This window comes from Desmodus rotundus, chromosome 3 (assembly GCF_022682495.2).
Source record: "Desmodus rotundus isolate HL8 chromosome 3, HLdesRot8A.1, whole genome shotgun sequence".
Classification (NCBI taxonomy): domain Eukaryota; kingdom Metazoa; phylum Chordata; class Mammalia; order Chiroptera; family Phyllostomidae; genus Desmodus; species Desmodus rotundus.
In genome coordinates this window covers 76,120,844-76,130,319 of record NC_071389.1, presented here as the reverse complement: position 1 = coordinate 76,130,319, position 9,476 = coordinate 76,120,844, and the positions used below count along the sequence as shown (strand labels likewise).

The window sequence follows — 9,476 nt, the reverse complement described above, 5'->3', positions numbered from 1 at the left end:
TGAATCATATAGGTTTTAAATAATAATTCTGCAACTTCAGCTCTTTTGGAGGGCATGCAGAGTTGCTTGCCAACTCCTGAAAGCCCGGAGAGTAATTGATTTAACAAGACTGTAGCAATATTGCTTTTCATGCAGCTTAAGGTGTAAACAAATATTTCCTCTTAACACATTTCTGATGTTTGGTATAATAACAGTCAGCAAATTAGATGGAAACAGACACATCTTTTTAAAAATTCCAGTCTTCTTTCATTCCTTCTCTTTCTATGTCCAAGGAAATGAAGAGTAAATAGAATGAACAAACTAGAATGGGGCAAGTGATGAAAGCTAAGTGGCTTGTTTATTTCTTTGTTATAAATTTTAGTTACATGTTGCCTGGAAAGGGAGGAAAAGGGCTCTCTGCCTACAAGTTCTAGTCAAAAGCACCTTTTTGTTCTTTAGGAAATGTAAATGAAGAAGTAACAGCAACACGATGACATTTCCATCCTGGCAAGGTGACCCCATCCATATATGATTCGTGCAGCTAAGGTGGGTGCCGTGGTCTGGACTCCTTCAAAGAAGCATTTCTGGCAACTGGGGAGCTGCAGTGAAGCTCCACAACAAAAACTCGGACACACTGACTTGTGTGCCAGCTCGCATACTCTGGTCTGCCTTGCTGCCATCCTCTGTCTGGCTTCACGCACAGGCATTCCAGCCCTCTGAGATTCTGCCACCCTGAGACAAGATGGATTTCATGTTGGGGTGACCTTAAGAGACATCATTCAGTTAACAAGCCTGCCAGGTTAAAGACATCCTTAGTTACAGCCCAACTAATGTGGCTTGGAACATTCTCCAACACGGAAGACTGGGCAACTCCTGATGTCTAAAGGTAGAGCCCACATTCCTCCAAAGGAGAATATAAATCAGTTAATCTACAGGGGCAAAAAAGAATGTGTAAAGGTCCCGTAGCACAGTCTTGGTCTCTTTGTCAAACTTAAAATTAGATCGATTCCTGACGGAGAGATTCACGGATCCATCACGACATAAACAAACACGTGGATGTGACTCTGCGTCTATCACCTGTCCATCACGATATAAACATAATTCCAAACAGTGTGGTGTGATAATGCTTACTATGGCTTATTTACATGGCTTCACTTGGTATAATAACACCACGATTGTTTACTGTCCCTTTTTTAAATTAGCAAAATTAAGAGTAGCTCATCCTTTCCAGTGCAGCAGGCAGAAGTCCATTATTAAACCACTGCCAGTGGCGGTGAGCGGGCTGCAGTGAAGACCCTTAAAAATGAAAATTGGCTGGGGGGAGGAGGCTTGTACACTTGGCGAAGCAGACATGAACACAATTACAATTACCTCACACTTTGTAGGCAATTTACCTGCGGACTGATGTCAAGCAGGGAAAATTTCAGCCCGAGGACAATTTAAAGGATCTGATGAGTATTGGAGAACAGAGGAAACAGAAAGAACTGGAATGGGCGTGTTAACGGAACTGTGTCTCGGTCATGCCTCTGCTGTTACTGTGAATACGACAGTGGGGTGAGTATCGCTGAAGCAGATAATTCTCCTTATTCCTAATACCCCACCATTCAACCTGCCAGCCTGTCATTACTCTAAAGTAGAAATGTTTTTCCTCATTTCTGTTTTTAGTTGGCATTTATATCTGAGAACTGAGGTGCTGCCGTAATGTAGCTGTAAAATGTCCTGGGAGGGAGATGTAACAGACCAAGGTCCGTGGCCACAAAGAATACTTGAAGACTTTCAGAATAACTAGAGGCACAGCAGAAAACAGACCTCAAAGCAACTTTATCCAGATGGACGATCTTTATCGGGGGTCAAGGTCATCATGATTGGCTCTCTTTGTTTAATAAGTGTCTGCCTATTTACTTGTTCCAATGGAAGTGATATGCCATTAAAGTTATCTGAAACCCATGTAATACATTTAAAGGGTCCTTGAATCTCATCTTCATTGTTCATCTCTGTGGTCCAGGGAGGGCCTAGGTCAAGGTGCCATCTGCCATTTCTACAAACGAGCAAAAGGACCTGGGATTAGGAGATATGATGTGGTATTTTAGTAGGCACATTTCAGGCCCAGAGCTGAGCCTGCCTCTTTAGTTCCTGGAGTAAGTAGTAGCAGAGTGTGTAGGCTACTCTGCTCCCAGAGTATGCGATGTCACCTCATCCCCACTTCTTTTCTTAAGGGGAGCAGTCATGTAGAGTGAAGGCCCCATTGGGAAAAGAAAATGAAGGTCAAAGAGATAGGGCTGTGGGATCCTCCCTGAGGGTCTCATCAATTCTCTCTCCTTTCTAGGGGGCTGTTTCTGCAGCAGTGGAAGCCGGCTTTCTCCCCGGTTTTCATTCCTTCCAGTCCATTTCCATCCAACTTAATTTACCCACACAGACACACACAGCTGCCTTCATGTCCACGTGGAGAAGAAAGGGAGGAGTGACTAAGGTGACAGAGGAAGCTATGAGTTAGGTTAAGAGGATAGCAAAGGAAGCAGGCGAGGCAGCGGGAGGTTTGGAGTGACGAGTGTGAGAAGTGCTGCCACTGGTGAAGCATGGATGACCTTGCGGGCAAAATCATGTCAAAGGTATTTTATCTGTCGTGTCTGTGGTCACCCCATCCACCCGGTTCTGCTTTTCCACCTCAGTGGGACCTTGTGCATATACAGGAAGTGGGAAGGAGTGGAAGCTGGGTTTTGTGTTGTGGGAAGGGAAATATGAGTGAGAGGAGAGAAACAAAGGGAAGAAGGGTAGGACTACTAATGATTGCCTTGATTCCCCACTTTCTCGACTTTGCCTCTATGTTTACCTTGCACAGTATGTGATTACAAGAGCGAGTACTACAGATCCAGCAGCTGAAGCATAAAAATTGGAATTACTCACCTTTGGAGAAGGACACATTTGTGGTCGGGTAAATGTTCATTCATCAGACACTGCTATGCAGTGAATTTCCAACTGGTTAACTTCCAAATAATAAGACTTGCAATAATGAAGGCCAAAGGGTACTTGAGTTTGGTTCTTATACTAAAAAAGCATCAGAATTTGCACTTATTTTAAACTTGGTAGGAAGCTCTTGATATAAAGAAATAGCAAGTCTTAACCAGTGGGTCTTTATTTGTGTGGAGAAATACCTCAGAATTCAGTGGCAGAAAGTGAAAAGATTATAGCACAAAAAGAAAGAAAAGACATAGTGTTAAACTTTGGCGATGCCTACCCAAGCACCACTTAGAGGAAAAGAAAGCCCCAGGCTGATGGGAGCTACGTCCCCATCTTGGTGAGGGACGCATCAAACGGCTCTGTGCCATTAAATATACTGGTCCAATTCTGACACCATGCTCGCCAATCCCCTTTGATGATAAGGCTTCTGAGAGAGCTTGCCTAAAAGAGGGAGAAGACATTGTTCAGGATAGTGCAAATTTCTAAACTATCCAGAGTCCCAGTTCCCACTATCAATTAATATGCTTACATGTTATGTATTTATTTTAATAGTCTAATTGCAATTCTGCTGTCTTCAGACTGAATCCCAAATGACATTTTACAAAGCTCACTTCCTTCAGAGCCGCAGGGAGTAGTCATTTTCAAGATCAGCAATTGTTTCCAAATGTGAAACTCCCAAAATTGATGGAAATTGGCTTTTACAAGGAAACCAAATTGTATAAGATTAGTCCATCTTGAAGGCACCTGAAATGAGTCATTTCATATGGTGACTCAATTGGTTATGTATAGATTTTGAATTTATATACCACACACTTAACATTCCATTACTAATTTCATCTTGCTCTTCAGCCTGCACTTATGCTGATGACACAAACCATGTGAGCTTGTCATCATTTCTAGGTTAAAGATGCCTCCTTGGGGTAATTATCCAGTCTTTTAGGATTTTCCCCTTTTGGTTGATGGCGCCAGTCTCCAGGTCTTCCCAGAATTTGCAGCGGTGTTGCTTGGCACACTTGTTTTTGGGGGGCATAAGTTGGCACCAGAGCTTATAGCTCTAGGTCTGGACATTGCCTGTGGAATTTAGGTCCCCACCTCCTGTGGCCTCCTCATAACAACCCCAGCCTTCCTCCAGGCAACCAAATCCCTGAGAATATATAGAGCCCCCAAAGAGGCTCTAAGGCCCGGCTGCCAGCCCCTGAGCTGTAGGTCTTGTGCCCCTCTCAGTCATGGTTGGAGAGCTGTGCCACTCAATTCAGCTTTTATTCCAATTCGTGGTCACAGTGATCTTTTACAAACTCAGAGTATTTTTTTATCACTCCTCCCTCCAAAGTATTCAGGGGCTCACCTTTGCCCTTAAGACAAATTTTCTTCACAAGGTCCATGGAGCTTTGTATAAGTTGCTCCTGCCAGCCCCACGCTCATGAGGCCACACCACTGGCCTTTTTTCAGTCTGTACGACCAGCTGTGTTCCTACCCATCACAGGGACTTTGCACACGCTGCTTCCTTTGCTTTGAATGATCTTTTCCCCCTTTTGCCTGATTAACTTTGCTTTGCCTTTCAAATCTCAGTTAACCATTAAGTATTCAAAGGATGAACACTCTGTTAAGGTACTTAGACATATCCTCTGGCTAAGATAAAGGGCCAGAGTCCAAGGCAGAGGAATTCCCAGCAGGTTCTAGTCAGTGGAAGCCCATTCCTGAGTTTGAATGACTGGTGGTTTTGCCAATAATTCATGTGAGAGATTACCTAGCCCTTGTCACAGGGAGTGACTGTAAGGATGGAGAAAAAATGGTAAACCAGAGAGACATTTTGGAAAGAGAAAAGGTATAACATAAAGATCAATTAAATTTGGTCTAGGATGACCCCATCCAGGTTTCTAGCTGGCGCTCTTATGTGGGAAGATGGAGGTTCAGTTGTGCCTAAGGTACCCATGGGAACATCAAGAAGAGACGTCCAGGAAATAGCTGGAGTTATGAATCTGGAGCTTAGGAATGAGCTCTTCCCCCCTTCTCTTCCTCTCTCTCTAAAATCCGTAAAAACATATCCTCAGGTGAGGATTAAAAAATAAGTAAATAAGTTATTGGGCCTGCTGAATGCAAGGACGCAATGTTTCTTCTGAGCCTCAGTTTTTCATCTATAAAAGTACTTTCCACTTACTCCATTTATGTCTCTTTACTCTTGTTTCTTCTGCACACCATTGCCAGACTGAGTTTCCTAATGACAGCCCTAACCTTCAGAGACTGCTCTTCACCGTTGACTGACGTAGAAACTTTCATCCACAGCTGAGACCTGCGGTATAAAATTCCAGCCAATGGTTTGGCCATTTTTTCCTTCCAATCCCCTTACTTCTACTCTGCACTTGAGCCAAAATGAATTGCTTTCTGTTCTCTTATATCTTTACATTATTCTTTCCCCAATCCCAATCTTTTAACATCTTTCTTGTCCCTTAAAACTCATTTCAAATATGATCTCTTTAGTGAAACATTTCCTGAGTCCTCAAATTATATATGATCCTCCCCTCTTTCTACAGGAGCTGAGCCTTGTATGTCGCTTTAATCAGGGCTGGTTTCCTCCTAGAACCCCAGAACCGTGTGTACTTACGTCAGTCCCCATCCCCCAGTTAACTGGGAGCTCTTCAAGGGCAGCAGCATCTCATTATCTCATCTTTGTACTCAGCCCAACCCCCACAGGAGAACACCTTGCTCAAAATGGATACCTGTGGGAAGGAACTGAATCAATATATTTTTCCATTTATTTATAAAGAAGCAAAGGAATGTCAGAAGCTAAGGAAGCAAACTATTAGATAAGAAGGATCAGTGGAGAAGTAATTGTCTTTCTTGGCTTTAGAGGAGAAAGAACATCTTTCCATCCAGTCCGCATACTAACCAGTTACTATCCTATACCACGTACATCCCAGTGAGGTCAAGAAATAGCAGGGATGTAAATTACAGCATAGGGAAGTTGTCAATAATATTGTAATAACTATGTGTAGGTACTTGGGATATTGAGGGGACCACTTTGTAAAGTACATGATTGTCTAACACGATTGTCTAATTATGCTGTATACTTGAAACTAATAAAAAATAATATTGAATGGAAACTGTGATTGAAAAACAAAATATAAAAAAATTAAAAAAACAAATAAAATAGCAAGAGAAAAAATGGGACTTTTGATGTCCTGGTGCCTTGGGAGTGGAGATTGTCCTTTGTTTGCCCCCAACACCATCTCAAAGAGCCTGTGAATGGTGGGGGAAAGGCAGAAAGGGAAGGGTTTGAGAAGCACCTTACCACTAACAAGAAAGCAGAGAGGGGGTGCTGAGTGAAGGAATGGAAAGAGAGAAGGAAAAATGAGTTGCTAAATTGGAGGTAAAAGACCTTCCTATTGGATGAGGCCAGGGCTACTGAGAACCTACCACACAGCTCTGCTCTTATTATAAGGTAGTCTTTGTCCTTGCCTCCTCATCTATGAAGTTCCACAGAGGCACTGAGAGTCCAAAGCACTGGAAGATTCTTGAATTAAAAGGCACTGTGTAAAGGCAAAATATTATCATTAATATTATAAGGAACCTGTCATAGACAGAAACAGACACCACAATGCATATATTTTTAAAAAAAATAAATATCATGCTGTCAAATTGGATAGTGACTGGCTGTTAGATAACTTGGCAACTGCAGCGGAGCAAATGTTCAGGAGAGGTGAGTATTTTTCCACTCTTCCAGAAGGCTGGAAGCATAAACAGCAACAATTTTTTTTGCATCAATCTTTCAGTCGTGTCCATCAAATTAGGCTTTCAAGTTGAATGCTGAATAAAATACCCTAAACACAGAGAGAGCAAGCCCAGACTGAGCATCTTGAAAGTGGTGAGCTGAAAGAGAGCGTGCACATTCCACGTGAATGTTTCAGCAGTGTCAGAAAATGCAGCACATTTTAAAAACCGTCTGTGGATTTCTTCAGTGCATTCCCTCTTAACGGTCTAAAGGGAATTCACGTTTCAACTGTAGGGTGTGAGGTCACAGCAGTTTAGGCAGAGCTGATCATAGCAGAGGAGGGAGTGGGGAACTGGACACCCTGTGCTCCGCGACAAGCTAAGACGCCAACAACAGAGCAAAAGTACACAATAGGTGTGGCCCCCACACAGGCCAGCTCTTCATGCCAACTATGGGCACAAGGTGGAGTGAGATCAGCTGCATTTGTCTGGATTTAGGACCAAGGACATAGTGAGGGAGTAGGAGGGGGTAGCGACAGACTTGCCTGCGAGCAAAGGGATTGGCTAATAATAGTTGTGTTTATACCAGGGAGAATTGAAGCCACAGCAGAAGGGGAAACTAACGACATTAAATTTTAGTAGAGCTAATTTTGGAAGAAAGGGAAAGTGCTGAGGGAAATGAAACAGGATAAAGCTGTTGAAGAGAAAGCCACGAAGGAAATAGAAAGTGTTCAGAGATAAATTAATGCATGACCAAAAATCACTACAAGCTACCTGGTCATAAATATTCCAACAGAGAAAAACAAAAAGCCAAGGTGGATTAAAAGTGAGACTCAATGGTAAGAGAAGTAGAAACGCTGTATAATAAGAGTTTGTGTATGTATACAAAATCAAGGATTGGAGCCCTGGTTAGGTAGCTCAGTTGGTTAGAGTGGGTTCTATCCCTGGTCAAGGAACATGCAAGAGTCAACCAATGAATGCATAAATAAGTGGAACAACAAATTGATGTTTCTGTCTCTATAAAATCAATAAATAAAAAAAAGAAATCAAGGATTGGCTAAAAGACAACTACCAAGTGAAAATAAAATGTGGAGAATTAATTCTTTTACTGGACAAAAACCTCTGTTTACTCCTCTATACATTTTCCCCCAGTTCCCTTTCTGCCATCCTATAAATATTCCTGTTTCTACTTTTCAGTCTGGCATCCACTTCAAGTCTCTTGATTCATCTTGAGTTTACTCCCATATGTTCTTGACTGAAGGTAGAGAGACAGTTTATCTGAGGATGGGGGTCGAGGGGACCCACCTCAGGGAAAACGTGAAGGATATAGGCCATGGCTACTCTGCCTGTTAAGAATGCTTCCCTCAACATGAGAAAAAGGTGAGAGATCAGCTCTGAGGCACATAAGTAAGTCAAGGTGTCAATAACAGACATTTGGCCAGGGTCTCATAAAAACACCGGCACTAAAGAAGGCACAAGTGAGCATCTTTGCCCCATCGTTCCCTTAGCAACACTCCTCTGAACTCAGTGGGAAGAAGACACACATCTGTCTGTATGGCTTTGCTCAAGGGTTAAGGAAGGCACAGGAGACCTACAGCTTTTAAGACTTAACTCCTTAATAAGTAGGTCAAGTGGAAATCTGCAAATTAAAAATGGAAATCAGGAAGGGGCAAAAATCATACTTCATGGCTAAATTACCAGCAAATAACTCCAACTCAGCATGGCAAAAAAGAAAAAAAATGGTAAAAAGAATCATCTGATCTGTGGAAGTCAAATATATTTCCTAACAAGTACCTATACTCTGCAATCCAAAATAGCATGTGTTAATATTTCTCTTTAATAGAGCTTTAGAGTCTCAGTTTGGTGGGTAGCTTTTGTTTGTTGCAAAGACTCTGGAAAATGTTTCTAGACCCTAGGAGTTACTCATTGCAGGCAGACCTCTGTGCCCCATGCACAGGCCCTGCTGGGACCTGGCCGCAGGTTGGGAATCCCTAATTGGATCCACCATCTTTGTGTGAGAAGAAGAGGCTAGGCTTGGCTCCAGTAGTATTTTAGCTCATACACAGTACATTAACAATGGGAAATTAGAGGAGGGTTTGTCCTGGGTTGAATAGATTCCCCGCAAATACATATCCACCCAAAACCTCTAAATGTGACCTTATTTGGAAATACGATTGTGCAGATGTAATTAGTTAAGATTAGTCATACTGAATTGAGTGGGCTGTAAATCCAATGACTGATGTCCTTATAAGACACAGACACACACACACACACACACACAGGAAAGATGGCCCTATGAAGATGGATAAGAGATGGGAGTGATGCAGCTACAAGCTGAGGAATGCCAAGGCTTGCTGGCAGCCATCAGAATCTAAGAAGATTCCTCCCTAGTACTTTCAGAGGGAGTGTGTCCCTGTTGACACTTAGATTTGGGGCTTCTAGCCTCCAGAAATTGAGAGAATAAATTTCTGTTGTTTTAAGTCATCTAAATTGTGGTAAATTTGTTATGACAGCCCTAGGAAACAAGTACAAGAGTGATCACAGGCAGATATCTGGACAAAAGGAGCGAAAGAACATTCAGAGTAACTATAAAAAGCTGACCCAAGGACAATAACAGCACAGCTTTGCAGGACCTTTTAGCATAGAGTAAATAACCATGTAGCCCACATACACAGTGGGGTGGAGGGAATGTCAGAGGACACTTTTTAAATCAAGTCTCAGGACGATTTTGATGTGCATGAAAGTAACACTGAAATTCCCACTGGCCAGATACTGCAAAGGGAACAGCAGGCAGGGGCAGAAAGGAAAGCATCTTTTGTTTCTAAGGAGCA

At 42.5% G+C, this 9,476-nt stretch overlaps 2 long non-coding RNA genes across 2 annotated transcripts; both read right to left on the bottom strand.

Moving 5' to 3' along the window:
* Nucleotides 1-386: 386 nt before the first annotated feature.
* On the bottom strand, nucleotides 387-3,675 carry LOC123480269 (uncharacterized). Its single transcript, XR_006656188.2, has 3 exons — nucleotides 3,467-3,675; nucleotides 3,215-3,378; nucleotides 387-2,017 (listed from the first exon to the last, which is right to left on the bottom strand). It is a non-coding gene; the product is annotated as an uncharacterized lncRNA (long non-coding RNA).
* Nucleotides 3,676-5,108: 1,433 nt separating this feature from the next.
* Nucleotides 5,109-6,458, bottom strand: LOC123480268 (uncharacterized). The gene is made up of 3 exons (XR_006656187.2): nucleotides 6,352-6,458; nucleotides 5,540-5,654; nucleotides 5,109-5,227 (listed from the first exon to the last, which is right to left on the bottom strand). It is a non-coding gene; the product is annotated as an uncharacterized lncRNA (long non-coding RNA).
* Nucleotides 6,459-9,476: the final 3,018 nt, after the last annotated feature.